This window comes from Crocuta crocuta, unplaced genomic scaffold (assembly GCF_008692635.1).
Source record: "Crocuta crocuta isolate KB4526 unplaced genomic scaffold, BGI_CrCroc_1.0 scaffold339, whole genome shotgun sequence".
NCBI classification, from domain to species: Eukaryota; Metazoa; Chordata; class Mammalia; order Carnivora; family Hyaenidae; genus Crocuta; species Crocuta crocuta.
Window position 1 is genome coordinate 1,073,909 of NW_027530357.1, and position 17,205 is coordinate 1,091,113.

The window sequence follows — 17,205 nt, forward strand, 5'->3', positions numbered from 1 at the left end:
GCGAGTCTGGACACGCCACAGGGTCTCCGAAGGTCCCACCCAGTTCTCTGGGTGGTCCTATGCTGCCCCATTTCAGCGTCTTGTTGTCCTGAGGCCCCCGTCTCCGAAGTCCGTGCCGAAGCTCAAACGTTTGAACAATGGCAGATTCCAGACACGACCCCAAACTAATTGAGTTTGAAATTCTGACTTGGCAGAGGGCATGTCGGTTTGTGGCTCTTTGTCCTGGCTTGTCTGGTCCATGAAGCAGCTCAGTATTCTCCGCACTGGTGGCTTTCTTAACTGAATGATGGGTCCCCTCTCCTCCTGTGCCCAGGACTTGCTGCCAGACAGACTCAAAGCTTGGGAGAAACAAGCTGTTTCCTCCAGGGCTAAAGAAAGCTGATTCAGGATGGCAGCTGGGGTCGGCCTGTGACTCGTTTCCTGTGGGGAGACCTTGCCACAGCCCGTCGAGCCAGACCGAGCCGGGCTGGGCATTGAAGGCACTGGCTTCCAGCAGCTGGGGAGATAGAGCCGACTGACGTCAAAATAGCCTTCCGGGAGTGCAGGCAATTTGCAGTCTCTTTTATGGCGGGACTTGACTCACAAGAGGCCTCTTCAACTGTCAGGGATTTGGGTCACGAAGAAAAAGGGCGTCCCTTGAGTAAGAAGGGAACGGCCACCCGGTGGGGAAAAGCAGAGACTCTGCGAGCTCACGGACCTGTTTTGAAACCCGCCTCTGCCGCTTGCCGGCTGTGAAACCCGGGGATGTTCACGTAGCTGCTCTGTGCCTCAGTTTCCTTCACTGTAGAACGAGGCTCACCGGGGTGTTGTACGGCTTACATGAGATCATGTGTGGCTCGGAGGTGGGGCTGAAAACCACTGTGGGCTTTGTGTGAGGGGTCCGCCCCTGGTGCTGCAGAACCGTGGGGGCCGGAAGTCCCGAGCCAGGAGGGGCCAAGAAATGCCAAGTGTGCCCAGTGCCAGGGTCACGCTTCGCCCCCAGCCTTCCCCTCCATTTCCTGCCTTGGCCTGAAAACATGGCAGGACTGGGTGGGGACCTTGAATCACCAGCCTCTCTTCTCCTGGGGGGACTCGAGGCCTATTTGGCCTCAATGGGCCTTTCTTTTTCTAGTCGTTCCCTCCCCTCCCAGGAGAAACCTCAGATGTGAAGGTGAAATCAGGAGCGGGGCCCCAGGGAAGGGCGGGCGGCTTCCCGGAGCCTGGCTGGGCGCTGCCTCTCACCTCCCCTGCTCTGATGCCTGGCGCTCTGCTCCTTCCACATTCTCGGCCCTCTCCCTGCTCTGGCATCTTGCATTTCCCAGAAAGCCAACACCACCTCCTCCTAAGAGCTTTGTGTGTTATTTCCTCTGCCCACAGAGGATGGAAGCTTCCCTTTGCTGAGCCCCTGCCAGGCCTCTGCCCTGTCCTGCATCCCTTCTTTAAGGTTGTTTTGTGGGGCCACAGATTCATTGGGAAAATGTGGAGATGGGGCAGAGGGTCCCATTTTACAGCCAGTGAAACTGAGGCCCAGAGAGAGATTGTGTGCTCGCCAGCTCCTTCCTTCTGTAATTTACCGGGTCTTTACTAGCCAGCCCCCCTCTCTTGCCTTTGACATGCGACCTTTGCACCATGATGGGGCACATAGGGTAATAATTTGGTGTCTGGAGTTGGACGGACCTGGGTTCAAATCCTGAATCCTCTGGTGACCAGCAGGGTTCTCTCTCTCTCTGAGTTCCGGTTAGCTGCTGTCTCTCAGCCTCAGTGTCCCCATTTGCCAATGAAAGGGTGAAGATTAAGTGAGATAATCCATATAAAGAAAGCTCCTCACCCCAGGCCCCGCATTCAGTGGGTCCCTGTCAAGGGGGCGCGCCTTTGACTTCCGGGCTCTTAAAACAAGATGGGTGCCCGGAGGTCCTTAGTCAATGCTTTTTGAAATGAGACCAAATTCTTCCATTGCCCCCTTCTGCCCTACCCCCCTGCCTGTTTGCAGCCATACTTTCCTGTCCAGGATGAGGCTCAGAGAGGTTGGTCGACTGCCTAAGGTCACACAGCTGCTGACAAAGGGAGACAGGCTCCCGACACCTCATCCTATACCTGCCCGTACACTTGACTGTAAACCACAAGGGCTATTCCTATTTTCCTGGCCCTTTTTGTGATTTCTAAGCCTTTCCTGCTCGTTTGGGATTTCTAGGCCTTTCCTGCTTTACCTCTGCCACAGACCCTGCCTATTGCACCCATGGCTATCTCATGCATCTTTTTTTTTTTTTAATCCAATGCCCCATTCTGTCAGAAGTCTGTCCTCATCCAGATGTCCCGCTGAAAGCCAAAGCAATCAACTCCTTCCCACTGAGGTGTTTGCAGCTGAGTACAGTTTAAGGGCGTGTGGGTTTGCTGACACGATGCTGAAGTCCGCAGAGAGTGTCAGTGGCTGGCGGACATTCAGGCGGTGTGGACACAAGGTGAGGGGGGCTTATTGGCCAGGGGTTTTCCCAGAGGTAAGCAGGCCATGGCCGGTCCTGCTGTAAAGACCCAAGGACAGGAAGTCACTGAGTCAATTCCACACAGACGTTTGTGTTTCCCACTTCCTCACACCATCACCCGCGCCTCTCCACTCCTCCCTTTTATCGTAGATGGAGTGGCCCAAACTGGGTTGACTTTTTTTTTTTTAACGTGACGAAGCTGTACCTCAGCAGAGCTCAGAGAAACAGGGCAGGCCCCGGAAGCCTGGGGGACCAGTGTTGCAATCTGGGCACACCCATGTCTACACTGCCCGCCCCCCTGGCCTGTCACTTTCCCACAGAGCCTGAGGGCAGAGCTGGTTACCACGGCCATATCCTGGGTCACGGACGAGGACAGGTATCCCTGTCATCTTTTGCCGAACTGGTAACACCGTCTTCTCACTCAGGCTCCCCTTCCTTCCTTGTGCGGGCATCGGAGGGGGCGCCGCGAGAGGCCGGGGCCGTGCCAATGGACCATCGTGGGGGGACACACACCTGGTCGAGGCGTGTCTGGGGCGGCAGGAGGTGTGGACATGGCCGCTTCTGGAGTCCATGCTCTTGGTTTCACATTCCTTGACTTCCCAGCTCTGCACCTTGGTTTCTTATCTGTATAATGGGGGCGAGAATGGCATTGCCTCACAGGGTTTTTGGGGTGGAGAGAGGTAAATGTGGGAGAGGGCACATTTTATTGCATTTATTTATTTATTTATTTATTTCTGGTATTTGCCACAGTTGGCTGTTTGAAGGCGAGAATCTGGAAGTTGGGGGATCCGTGCAAGGAGTGCGCGTAGCTCTGGGGCCCCGGGGTCAGTAAGTACAAAGTGTTTGCTGTTTTGCCACTAGCGGTCTGAGCCGGTCCGTGTCCCTAGCGATGGGGTGGATTTGGTGCGAAGTTCTGCCCCTTTCTGCTTTCTCGTGTTGGGGGGTGGTGGGCTTTGGGCAAGTTGTCTGACTTTGTTTACAGCCATGTTCTTGAAAACTCCAGGTGCACCACAAAGGTGATTGAGAGGGTACAGGGGTGAGGTCAACAGAGCTCCGTGGGATGCCTGGGTGGTTCGGCTGGTTGAGCATCAAATTCTTGGTTTCGGCTCAAGTCATGATCTCACGGGTTTGTGAGATCGAGCCCCACGTCGGGCTCAGCACTGATGGTCTTGAGTCTGCTTCGGATTTTCTCTCTCTTCTCCTCTCTGCCTTTCTGGCTCATGCTCTCTCTCTCTCTCTCTGTCAAAAATAAATAAAGAAACTTAAAAAAATAAAAAGAACTCCTGGCTCCAGGGCAGTGAAGAGTTTCTGGAACCTTCTGAAAGGCTTCTCTGGGCATCATCTGGCTCCTCCAGGGGTGGCGGCCAGCGGGTCTCTCCCCTCCATGTCTTCTGGAAAAGCTGGAGACATCTGTGCACACTCCAGTTCCCGAGGGGGGGGCCCAGCACTCATGGGGTTCTGGGCTCTGTCCCCAGATGTGGGGTGCAGAGCAAGGCCACTGTGAGGAGCTGGGTCCAAGACTGGCTGGCCCCATCTGCTCTGTGACTGCTCACCCCTCCTCTCCCCTCTCTCCTCCCCCTCCTCCCCCTCCTCCTCTTTGCATTCTTCTGCAGCCAGTGCTCTAAATCCTTCCAGAAGTTGAGTGGAGCATCTTTGGGCAAAAACAAGAACTGACCCTGAGGTAAGGGAGGGTCCTTGAAGCCCCAGGTGCCGGCTGGGTTCTCCTTGGCTTCCTCTCCCCGGGAGTGGCTGAGATAAGACCCCATGAAAAGCAGTGAACCTCAGTTGTCCAGCACACGTGCCCTGGGCACCCAGCCCCCCTGTGCCCAGCACGTCACAGGCACCCCATACATGTCAGTGAGGGGACGGACAGCAGAGGCGCACACCCCACGCCCCCCTACTCTGGGCACCAGGCTCTGCAGCATCTCCTGAAGCCCCCTCCTTTCCTCAGAGAAAAAACGAACCCTCACTGGAGTTATTTTGAGGTTGTGTGCTTATTTTTAAAACACAAGATTATTTTGAGGGCCTACGCTTTATTTATATATATATATATTTTTAAAAAGCATGGGAATTTTGTATTCAGCACCATAGTATTCCCCTACATTTAAAGACAAAACCTGTGGCCCCCAGAAACCTTTGGGTCGGCTCCAGGGAGAGGACCTGCATCTGGGTTCTGGTTTCCTGTCTCTGCGGCTCATTCAGTGAAATTTGGGGTGGAAATCGCATGGATTGTCAGGTGTGAGGGGGACGCTCATGGACAGTTGAGTCTTCACCCCCATCTCTCCATTGCTTAAGTGAAGAAATGGGCACAGAGAGGTTAAGTGACGTGCTCAAGGCCGCACAGCTGGTCAGCAGCAGAGCCGGAGTTTGAACCCAGACAGCTTTAACCACAGCACTTGCAAAGGCGCCGCGTTGGTGAGGCCTGTGGCTGCTACCCTGCTGCATTTGCGGCTGGACAGCTGGGGTAGTTTCCTTGACTACAGGGACCTACTTCCTTTCACGGCATCGCCCCTGATGACTGTCACCTCCCAGAGAGAAAAACTGCCAAGAGCCCAGATGGCGCCTGGGGCCTCAAGGACCCTTCCGCCGTGGACAGGGAAGGTTTCGCACAAAGACAGACTTCAGGCTTCCCCAGCTGGAGTCATGTCCCTCCGGCCCGAGCTGGGTCTCTCTCTAGAAGGAAATAGTGTGTGCGCCTCTCGTCTGGGGCGCTTGGCCAGCCTCTCTCCCCAGGTGGTTTGGCTTTTGCTGAGGGTCCAGCCCTTGGCTCCTGTGCTGTTGTCTGTGAGCCAACTGTGAGTTGGCAAGGACTCTGAGAACTCATTTCCAGAAGAGAAGACTGAGGCCCAAACATGATGTCAGAGAAAGAAGCCTGGTGTCAAGTCCCGTGTCTCTGGCCATCCTGGCTCACGAGTGCAAGCGAGGCCTCTGCCCTGAGTCTTCGCTGCTGGGCCAGAGGGCACCTTCCAAGTTCACGGTCACCTGGAAGAGCCACATGCTCGCGGCTCAGGGAGGGAAAGAGACCTGTGTAGGCTCTCGGAAAATTGGGAGCAGAGTGTGGCTAGAAGTCACGTCTCCTAGCTCCCTGGCACCTGGTTCATTCCTGTTTCTCTCAGGGAAACATTCAATGGCCAGGGTTTGGACGGGAAAGACAGAGCAGCTCTTTGGGCCTCAGTTTCCCCTGATGTCGAACAGGGGGATCGACAACCTCAGCCCACCGCAACCTGTATGCGGTCAAGTTCCTACCAAACAGACAGAGAGAGGAAGAGGGAGAGGGAGAGGGAGAGAGAGGGAGAATGCAGACAACAGAATGAATTTTTCAGAAAGTAAGATGTTTTCAGCTGAGGAAGATGAGTCTTTGTCCCACTGATTTTTGTCGGCATTAAATACTGTTTGTTTTCCGAAATGGCGGGGGGGCGGGAAAGGACAATTTTAATTTTGCAATACCCTCACTTGGCAAACACAGAAAGGTGGGAACTCTAGGGCAGTCTCACCATTTGGGAAATGTAACCGGTTCATGAACCCCCAAAAATCGGAGTCGACTGAACTAATGCTCTCTTGGGCTCCTTTGAGCTCAGGGAGAAGCCAGGTAGGCATAGGAGTGGCTGAGTTCACATGATTGGAAAGAACAGAGAGGCTGGGCCCTGGGCATGGACTTGAGGGTTCCAGCAGTTACAGCTAGAGCCGGACCGCAGAGCAGGGAATGTACCTGGCACATAATAGTTGCCCGTCTTGGGCGACAGGGTGAAATGATTTCCATGTGAGTGTTTAGCGCATGACTCCGAGTCAGGGTAGTGTGTGGAGAGAGAGAGAGAGGGCTGGGTTCTGAGTTGGATATCTGTCTTAGGTCAGTTTTCCCAGAGCAGAGCCTGAGGCAAGGATTTGGGTGAATGTGAGGTCTTGAGGGTGTGCTGTCAGGCAGGGTTGGGATCAAGGAGAGGCAAGTGAAGCGGGTCATGCACGGTTAGAGTTGAATTCCATCTTTATTTAAAATTTTGGTATTTTGCTCATCATGTATTTTATGCTTTAGTTTCATTTTTTAAAAGCTTATTTATTTTAAAAGAGAGAGAGAGAGTGCGCGCCCATGTGCATGTGAACAGGGGAGGGACAGAGAGAGAGGGAGAGAGGGACAGAGAGTCCAAGGCAGGCTCCACGATGTTGGTGCAGAGACCGACGCAGGGATCAGTCCCACAAACCGTGAGATCATGACCTGAGCAGAAATGCTTAAACAACTGAGCCACCCAGGCCCCCCTAGTTTCACTTTTAAAAAATATGGTACTAAAATGTTCCTTATTTTGGTGAGTAAATCTTTTGGCACACTTTTAAATTGACATTCAAGGACAGAGCAGGGCAGGAACTCAGCAAGGATGTGATCTCAGGTGGAGACTGTCCTCAGCCTGACCCCATGGGGAGCCCAACGTACCCCTGTCAGCTGGGGAGAGGTGGCCTTTGCTTAGCCGAGGGCAATTCTCAGGAAAAGGGGCCAGCCGTGAGCTGTGAGCGTCTAGCCTTCTCTGCAGCGGCGGGGTGGGCTCCCTCAGCTAGTAAAAGGGACCTGAGCCGGGCACCGACACAATACTCTCTGTTTTTCTTTAAGAGAGAGCAGTAAAACATTGGGATCGATTTTTAAGTGCTTTCGGCTGTTGGACCATATTTCTTTGGCTATGACTGTGCGAGAGCCTCAAAGGCCCAGCTTCTAGCCTGGGTATAGAATGGATGAACGTGGGGCACCGAGGGGCTCAGTGGATTGAGCATCTGACTTGATTTCAGCTCAGGTCCTGATCCCAGGGTCATGGGAACGAGCCCCATGTTGTGTTCAGTGCTGAATGTGGAGCCTGCTTAAGATTCTCTCCCTCCCTCCCTCCCTCCCTCTCTCTCTCTCTCTCCCTCTCTCGCTCTCTCTCTCTCCCTCTCCCTCTCTCCCTACCCCATTCACACATGCTCCCTCTCTCTCTAAAATAATAATAATAGTAATAAAGAACAGATGAAGGAATGAATGCATTTGAGCAGGGAGGGTGTCCGGGTAGGGGGAGGGGAAGGTAGGTGGAGCCAGTGTGGATAGGGGCGTGGCCTGAGGAATGAGCTCCTTTCCCTGGAGGGTGGGAGCAGGCGGGAGGAAAGCCAAGGCGGAGGAGGGAAAAGCGGTGGGAGGAAGAAGAAGAAAGTAGGAAGGAGGGCCTGCCCCTGTTTAAGGAGCAACCAGGGGGTGGCCTGGTGCTCTGGTTTTTCCTTTTTTTTTTTTTTTAATTTTTTATTTTTGAGAGACAGAGTGCGAACAGGGGAGGGAGAGAGAGGAAGGCACTGGATCCGAAGCAGGCTCCAGGCTCTGAGCCGTCAGCACAATAACCCAACACGGGGCTCGAACCCACGAACTGTGAGATCATGACCTGAGCCGAAGTCGGACACTTAACCGACTGAGCCACCCAGGCGCCCCATGCTCTGGCTTTTCCTAAACTAGGAAGCTGAAGGAGTGGTAGACCCTGAGGCCTGGAATGTTTCGTTCTGAGTCTCAGGTCCCTGGAGAGGGTTGGGGTTCGTGGTGGGACTCGGGAGAGAGCACCGCAAACTACGCGTGACTAAGTCCCAGGGCTCAGGGGGAGGGGCACGGGGTTTGTTCCCTGACCACGTATTCCTTTTGGGATTTTAGGGTGACCCCACGGCCCATGTGTTCTCGCTAAAACTCTGCCTTCGCGCACACAGTGCCCGAGTTCACACCAGCCAAACTTTAAACCTGAACTTAAACCTGAACTTAACCCGTGACGTTCTCCGCCCGCCATGTTGCCCAGATGAGCCAGGTTCTCATGCCTCGGAGCCGTGGCATCTGCTGTGCCGCAGGCAACTCTCACTTGTCCTTCAAGGCCCCCTTCTTCCAGGCAGCCTTCTCTGACTTGGTAGCTGGCGTTGGTACCGCGCCGGTGTGTTTTCCCAGCAAGCGGGGGCTTGCTGTGTTGTGATTTGCTCATTATCTGCCCCCTCCTGCCTGGCTTGGGGTTTCTTGGGAGTGGGAACTACCTCTTTGTGTTCCCAGCTCTTTGCCTGGGACCCGGGAGGCCATGTGTGCTCGGTAAGCACTGAATGTATGAATGTATGAATGAGAAATGTCTAATCCACCATCAGGTATTTATACCTTAGTGTGAAAGAAGCTCCGAAAAGAGTTTTTTTGTTTGTTATAACCACACTCCCTCATGACTGGACCACATTCGTGTCCGGGGCAATATGTCATATAATCATAAGAACCATCATCATATTCAATAGCATACTCCTCTCATTTAATTCTAGCACCAACTCTATTTGGTATGTACGGTTACTGCTCCATTTTGCAGAGAGGGAAACTGAGGCACGCAATATTTAAGCAACGTGGGTAGCAGGTAGCGGAGCTGGAATTTGAACTCGGATGTTCTGGCTCCAGAGCCTACTCCCTTCACCCTGAGGCGCTGAGCATAGGTTTGGGTTCAAGTCCTGCCTCTTCCATTGTAGCTGTGTGACCTTGGGCAAGTTGCTTGACCCCTCTGAGCTCCTGTTGCCCCAACTGGGAGATGGGGTGTGGTAACCAGGGCTGTTGGGAGGCTGGAACAGGGTGAAGGAGGGGAAGGTGCCTGAGGGCTGATGACGGCGGTGGCCCCCACCCTGCGGGGGCTCTTGGAAACCTGCACCGGTGGTGGAGACATTGCCAAGGTTCTTGTCGGAAGGGTGAGAAAGCAAGGAGGAGGGAGACAAAGGCCCCTCTGTGAGCCACTTGGGGCCCTTCCTCTGGGAGGAAGGTGAGGACTCTTGCCTGGGAGTGGGTGCCATGTTGCCTGCCAGGATTTGTTTTTCATGAGCAATGGGTGGAAAATTACTTCGGATTCTTTCCTGAGGGACAGGAAGGCAGGGCCAGTCTATGGAGGGGAGAGGTTTCTCTACACACCAGGAATGGGATCCCTGTTTTATTTTACAACAGAGTAAAAGGTAGAAAACAACTCTGAGTCGATGGTGGCTGGGGGCTGCCCGTGGCTGCCCAGTCAGTTCCGGAACACGACTCTTCGAGAGCTCAGGCTCAGCCTCTGGGAGTGGGGACGGCCCCAGCAGCCCGCCAGCTGGCCCTTCGCTACCCCGTTCTCCTACTGGCTTTTTTTCTGGGAAACCAGACCCACCCTTTGGGATTGGCAGGTGGGCCCTGGGCACAAATCTGTCTCCCTACACTGTAGATAGTGTCATGCGTCTGCAGAATATATTCCTGCTCCCTGCTCCCTACGTGGCCCTGTGAAGGATTGCTCTCTCCCTCAGATAAATGTGGAAGTAGAGGACCAGAGGTTGGAACAGCTGCACCATTAGGAGAAAAACCAAGATTTTCCCGACTTCGTGTGATACTTCACACCACAGACATGGCTTGGGCTCTCTGGGGACTAACAGTCTAAGTGGCTCTGAAGCAGTTTCTTGATGAATGAAAACAGCATATCCAGTGCAAAAAGAGGGCTGAAAACTTGTTTGCTCAATGTAAAAGACAAGGGCCTGGGAGGCGCCTGGGGGGGCTCCATCTGTTGGGTGTCCAGTTTCAGCTCAGGTCATGATCTCATTTGTGGGTTTGAGCCCCATCTCAGGCTCTGTGCTGACAGCTAGCTCAGAGCCTGGAGGCTGCTTCGGATTCTGTGTCTCCCTCTCTCTCTACCCCTTCCCCACTTGTTTTTCCATCTCTTTCTCTCTCTCACAAATAAACATTAAAAAAGAAAAAAAAAAGACAAGGGCTTGAGAGTCCCAGACAGCATTAAGAATAAGTAGCAAATGATACAAGCACACGATTGATTATATTACATAACACATATACAGTAATGAGTTGTATGAGTGAAGAGACTGGAAACAAGTCAAATGCTCAAATCCAGGAGACTGTTCAGTAAATGATGGCAAATCCAACAATGGAGTAGTATGCAGCCATCAAAAGGGATAGATGCTTTTTTTTTTTTTTTTAATACACTGATGTGAAATGGTCTCCAAGGTGTATTGTTAGGATAGACAAAATTGCAAAAATTGTGTGTGTAGAATATTGCCTTTCATGCAAAATGGGAGAGAAATTAGAATACATGTTCGTAGTTGCTTAAAGAAACTGGGAGGAGGCATGAAAAACAAATAAAAGCTGATAGGTATAGAGGGGGGAACTGGGTGGATGGTGGCAGAGGGTAGGAATGAGGGTTTTCCTTCTTTTTTTTTTAAGATTTTATTTTTAAGTAACCTCTACACCCGATATGAGGCTCAAACTCATGACCCCAAGATCAAGAGTCACATGCTCCACTGACTGGGCCAGCCAGGCATCCTGGATTTGCATTCTAACTTTTAAATAATTTTAGATGGTTTTGAACATCACCAATTAGATGGAGTGGTGTTGCTTAGTCGAAAACTTAAGTTATGAAAGCCAAGTGAGAATCACACACAGATGCCCATTAGGCTACTCATAATAGTTATTATGCAGTATTATTTAAGCTGTAATGCCTGTGACCTTTATCACCATGATCCCCTTGACCGTCACATGAACACATTTAGGGTTTTAAACCTAGCTTTACCCGACTCCAGCTTCCTTAGTGTCCCAGGGAGAGAGCTCCTTCTGGCCTACTCTGAACCTCGCCTGAGAAGGTCCTGATTGCGTTTTATGCAAGGCCCACCCTTCCCTGTAGCATCCAGGTCATTCTGGACACTGGGATGTGTTCCTGGTGGCCCCCTGTGGACACAGGTGGTCAAGCCGGTAGACTTGCTCATCTCTTTCCAAGACAGCCCTTGAACCCTTGGTGAAATGTTTGTAGGAAAGAATGTGTCCTTGTAGGCTCTCCTTGACCCTAATATCCGATGTGCAGAGAGACCTTTTAGAGAACATAACTGAACACCCATTTGCTCAGTCGAGAAAACAACCCAATAGGGCTTTTAGCCAGTCTTTTTCCTGCCAGGACCTCCCCAAACACGGCTTCCCCATCACCAAACAGCCTGTGTGTGAAATAATAGTTGCTGGTTCCTGTTAAAACTAACCAAAGACCCTGAGGAGCTCCGGTTGCATAGTCTGATCAGTACGTGCTCACCGGTTGGCGTGTGGCTCCCGCCTCCCATCCCCCGAGACCCCCTCCATTCCTGGGGACTCACACCTTGCTCCGAAGCTCTCTGGTCTTTGGGGAGTTTGGAAGTACCCCAAGGCCGCCCTTATTCTGCTCTTACACATGCCCCCAAATACAACAGAAAATGCCTGTGTGCCCTCTCCTCTCCAGGCTGCTAGGGACCACCCCCCCCAGAAGGATGGCCATTTGTGGGGCCCCCTCCTTGGCCCACTCTGAGGTGGGTCTGTCAGCCCTTCATGGACTTTCTCAGGAGTCAGGCAGAAAGGTCGCTTTCAACTTTTCCCCCTTTTGTCTGTCTGACTCTGAAACTCTGTATTGACTCCGCCTTAGTCTTTCTTCCCTGCCCTCCCAGCTTAGCGACTTCTGTTACCTTACGGGTCATTCTCTGTCTCCCCTCCCCTCCTCCTCCCTGTTCCCCGTGCCCTCTTCCCTCCCTCTGTGTCCTCTTCCCTCTGGGTTTACTTGCCCACCCTCCCCTCACCGCAACTCCCTGGGTGTCCCCTGCAAGGTCATCCTCTGCTCCCTCCTCCCCACCGAGATTACCTGCCCCACCAACCCCCTGCCCTGCTCTTCTCCCAAATCTCCCCGAGCCGTGGAGGGGTGGGGGGGCGGGTCAGCCACCCGGGGCTCAGCAAGGCCTGCGCTTGGCTTAACGCTCTGCAGTTCCTGGTCTTGAAATTCATAGTACTTTCTTTTTTTTTTTTTTTAATGTTTATTTTTGAGAGAGAGAGAGAGAGCATGGGAGGGGAAGAGAGAGAGAGAGGGAGACACAGGATCCAAAGTAGGCTCCAGGCTCTGAGCTGTCAGCACAGAGCCTGATGTGGGGCTCGAACTCATGAGCTGTGAGATCATGACCTGAGCCAAAGCTGGACACTCAACTGACTGAGCCACCCGGGCGCCCCATCTAAGGGGCCCATGTGTTCACTTTGCACAGGACCCCAGAAGGTATCCAGCCTGTTCTGATGGTTGTGAGCTTCCTGGGAAGGTCCAGTTTCTGGTCACACTGCTGCTTCTCATCCGATTACTAGTAACATCTGGACGCGCCTCCGGCTTCTAAGGCGCCCCCACCAGGCAGTGGCCCTGCACTCGCATTTTGCAGAAGAGACAAGCCAGGGCTCAGAGAGGCCATGTCACTTGCCCAAGGGCCCACCGCTTGAGAGCCTGAACTGAAGAGAGCTGCCTCTCAAATCCAGGCATTCAGACGGAGACTGCAGGGACCCCAGCAGGCCCACCCGCCCTTTTATCTGTGAGCGAAGCCTCAGTCTTTACATCTGTGAAATAGAAGTGATGAGAGTAGCCATCCTGTGCAGAGCCAACGAGTACCTAAATCCCAGAAAATTCCAGATACAGGTGCCTAGCATGTGCCTTTTGAAAGAGTGGCCACAGCCTCACTGAACCTCAGTTTCTGCATCTGCCCAGCAGGGACCATGGGAATGTAATGACGCAGACAAGTTGTCAGCACAGGGCCCAGCGTACGTGGGCGGCAAGGTCAGCAGGTCAGCACTCAGGAGCCTCTGGCTTCCCTCCCTGTGCGGCAGAGTAGGGGGTGGTGTGTGAATAAGAAAAGCATATGATTTGCTGTCCAACCTGGGGCACTTGGGACAGCGAAAGGGGCTTGTTGAGATCGGAGGCACAGGCCGAGATGTAGGGTCACCAAGTAGGGACCTTGTGCGTCTTTATCAGCGTCCTTGAACGTGGTGACAGGCGAGCCAGCATCGGGAGGCTGCGTCTTCATGCCCTGAGCCGGCCTCCAGCTGGTAGAGAGCACGACTGGGTTCTAGCCTTTGCCACGGAAAACGGTGTTCCGCTCACTCCAGCTACTGATATCGGGACGTGGGTTCAGGCGCCCTCCCCGACATTCTAGAAATGTCTTCAGATGAAGCCAGCAATACGTCCACCTGCATGTCGCATAGTCATTCCTTCCCGGGCACAGCTGGGAAAAGTGGCTCTTACCGAATAGCACTGTGGCGCCAGGCCACCAGCTTAGAGGGAAGGCGCCATATTGAGGCAGCAGGCATTTGATGGAGGCCTCTCCTACCACACGCCGACCTCGGGGCTGTGTCCATGAGGACACTGGTCACCACACTGCACCTTGTCCTTTCTGCAAAGACCACTGGAGAGAGTCGTCCTGCTCCCCGGCCCCAGGAAGGCTCCCCATTTCCCTGGGGTGGGTTCATTTTCACCCGGGGCCACATGACAGCTGGAGCCGGCTTCCCTTTCCGAGATTAGGAGTCTGGGAGTCCACCGCGTGGCCCACCCAAGCTACATATTTAGGACATTACTTGTCGTCTGCATTTTTCTCCGCAGCCCTGGCTCCACTTTCCGTCCCCACCCACGTTCTCTTCCTCCTTTCACTCTCACTTTTAATTTATGTTCCCCTGTACACGTGAGCCTCTTCTGAGATTCCCCTCCCCCCCTTCTGGACCACACCAAAATGTAAGCAAGCCAACAGACAAACCTGCAAGCAAACACATCCTGTAGCACTCCCCCTTCTGCTTGGAGAGAGAAGGGGCCCAGCCAGTGGGGGCCAGAAGGCGAGAGGTTAAGGAAGATGCAGAGGAAGTGCTGGCCAGCATTAGAGTGAGGAAGTGGCCCTCGTCCAGGGCAGGAGGTGGCCAGCTTATCCTGTGTGACTCCAAGGGACTGAAGTCAGGTTGCTTCGAGTTCAGTTGATCAGAAAAGGAAGAGCTTTCTAATGACTCCCTGGGTTTTTCTCGAAGTTCTGCCAATGGAGATGGGGAGGAGAAAGAGGAGCGACCTGTTCTGGAAAATGGCAGAACTCAGGGAGAGTTTATTTCTGATTCTTTTATTCCTGAGCATTGACGGGAGGGCCCAGGGGATGCCTGAGGGAAGGTCCCAGGCATGGGCTCCCCCCATTCCAAGGCAAGGTGACTTGGCGAAGGGCCCCCGTTCACAATGCCCCTGCGATGTTATCTTCTGCCTGTCTCCCTCCCCACCCCCGCCAAGATAAGTTTCGCCAGACAGAGTCTTCGCACACTTGGCCGTCTGCGGCATCCCCACACCTAGCCCAGTGCCTGGCACGCCACTGACCTTTGTCACATTCGTCGGATGAAGACCACAGCTCCTGGTGACAGAGCTGGAATTCAAACTCCATATTATCAGACTCCAGAAATAGCTCTCTGTAAACATAAGAGCCCAGGGGTGTGTTGGTCAGAGTCAGGACCTTTACCTACGTAGGCTGATTTGCCCGGGACGTTCTGGAAGTCCTGCCTCACAGGACCCCCAAACTGCATGACTGGTCTCCCATACACCATGCATTTGGGATCCCAAGGTGGGTCTTTACATTGACCCAGCTTGCAGATGAGGACATTGCTCCCTGGGCAACAGGCAAGCGCAGGGTCGGGCGGGCATCAGCGTCTGGCTCTGCGTCTTCTGCCTGAAGCTTAAGCCCTCAGCAGCCCTGAGTGACTTTCTGTTTCCTATAACATGAGGGTGGCAGCCCCCTCGAGCCTAAAGCCTGTCCAGCAATGGCTTTTAAGGTTCTGGAATTTCCTCTGGGCTTCAACCAGCTGTTTTTTCCGTTGAGGGTGGAGGGGCCGTCTTCCCACAGGACCCTTCCATAGGGCAAAGCTTGAGCTTTGCCTTGGGAAAGGTGGCCATGCAGTGACGGGGTTGAGGGGGAGGGCGGCCCATTCTTCCTCCCCCTGCGTCTGGGAACTGGGTGGGGTCTCCTACTCCACCGTCCTGGTTGCTGGCGGCAGCGCCCAGCTCTTTTGTCGGCTGTCTGGGCTGGAGCCAGGGGGTTTTGAGGAGCCCCCAGGCCCCCAGCGCCCGGGCCCAGCAGCCTGGCAGGGTGCAGACCTCTCCAGGGTCACCCCTCCTGCCCAGGAGCCCAGTGAGTGGCAACTGTGCTGTCTGCAGTGGGTGAGTGAGGTCACTGGGGACTCTCGGAGGTGGGGTGGTGGATGTGTGGGACATGGGCACAGGTGGGGTCGACAGGCATAAAGATGCAGGGCTCTGTGCCCAGAGGGACCTCCAGCAGGCAAGTCACAGGGCGCCAGGGACAGTCACAGTGCCTGAAGACATGGCTCTTGTGTCAGAGCAACCCAAGTTCAAATCCCACCCCTGCCCCTTCCTAGCTGTGGGGCTCTTGGGCCAGTGGTCTTGCTTCTTTGAGCCTCAGTTTCCACTCCTGCAAAATGGGAATGAAAAAGCCTGCCTTGTTGACGGTTTGTTCTAAGTAGAGGTTGGCACCTGAGAAGTGGGGGTTAATGTCGTCACCCCAGCCTCCCAGTTTCTGTCCCTCTCTGCTAAGGCCGGAACCCCGAGACTGGGAGACAGGTGAGGGCTTCTGAGTCACCACAGAGAAGCTTGCTAGTGAAACGTGACAGCAGGAAAGGATGCCGCTCGACGGCTCATCACAGTCCTGCCGCGGAAGGGCCGTCGGTCCCTTGGGGAGGCCTGGACGCACCGTGATGGGACAGAGGGACATTCTCCCCAGGCTTGCGGGTGGCCGCTGGGGTCCGTTAGAACAGAACCAAGCTCCGGGCGTGGCCGCAGTTCCTGACCTTGTTCCTTTCAGAGCCCAGCATCTGTTGTGGGGACAATAATCCCCTCCCCTCCGGGGGCCTTGTGCGGATACGGGGACACAAGGAAGGCCAAGCCCAGCCGGATGCCTGGCGGTCCCAGCACGAGTGTCCTGTTTCTTCTTGTCGCAGCTGGCTGCTCTGCCTGGATCCCTACCGCGTGCTGAGTGAGGCTGGGAGGAGCGCAGGGAACACGACCGGGCACCCCCGGGCCGAGGGCATCTGCAAGAGTAAGGGCCCAGAGGTCTTGGACACCGTGCCGGGGGAGCACTGGGCTCCTGGGGCGCAGGGGAGCAGATTGATCTGCAGGGACTTGGGCTCTGAAGTCCCCCCTCCAAAACCTCCACCCCCCAAATGGCCCTAGGTCAGCCCCCTAGGTTGCTGACATCACCCGGGCTGGCCAAGGGGAATAGATAGGACAGCTCTCACCCGGGCCCTCTCTTCCTCCCTCCGGGGCTGTTCTCCACCGGCTCTCCCGCTCTGTGCCCTTTCCCTCTCGGAGCTCTGTAACTCAGCGTCACACACACACCTCTGGCTGGGTCCCACCTCCGCACCTTCGTTCCTGCTGCCCCCAGCCCCTCTAGGATGTCCCCCTCCACTGGGACCGCCCCCCCTTCCCTGCTCCTGCCACGCCCCAGACAGACGTCGCCACAGCCCCGCGGGAGGCCGATGCGCCACTCAAAGCCGCTGCTGCAGCGTCCTGGCGCATAACCTTCCCCAGTCTCTTTCTTTATCCGCAAATGGGGCGAATAACAGGTCTAAGCCCGAGACTGATGAGACCGAATCGGTTAACACGTAGATGCCACACACGCAATAAGCTCTGAAATCGATGTAACGGATTTCATGGAGTGTTCGCCCTGGGGTCATACACGCTGTTTAAGGGGCCGGGGATGCAGCCGTGAACACGCAGACCTGAGCCTCTGCCCTCGGTAAATGTCAGCTCGGATTCATGCATCTGTTTTCGTGACTGTTCTCCCCACCCGCTCGCAAGGCGGGGAGGGGGTACAGTTCATCCGCGCAGCGGACACCCAGCCTGGGGACTGGCCTTGTTTGCAAAGTGAAGGAAAGTTCTCTGATGTGGGGAATCCCTTGGCGTTGCCGATGTCCTTGGAGAGTTTATCGCAC

At 54.4% G+C, this 17,205-nt stretch overlaps 1 protein-coding gene across 11 annotated transcripts in view; it reads left to right on the forward strand.

Moving 5' to 3' along the window:
* Positions 1-17,205, forward strand: part of CMKLR1 (chemerin chemokine-like receptor 1) — a 50,856-nt gene that overhangs the window by 10,381 nt on the left and 23,270 nt on the right. For 3 of the 11 annotated variants that reach the window (XM_077765979.1, XM_077765986.1, XM_077765983.1), the window contains one exon: positions 3,210-3,283. The exons of 3 other annotated variants lie outside the window; for them this stretch is intronic. The gene's annotated coding sequence lies outside the window, so the exon portion shown is untranslated. Of the gene's footprint in view, positions 1-2,269; positions 2,439-2,803; positions 2,863-3,209; positions 3,288-15,385; positions 15,419-17,205 lie in introns of those variants that run through there. 5 more of the 11 variants (XM_077765981.1, XM_077765982.1, XM_077765985.1 and 2 more) reach the window with 5 other exon arrangements.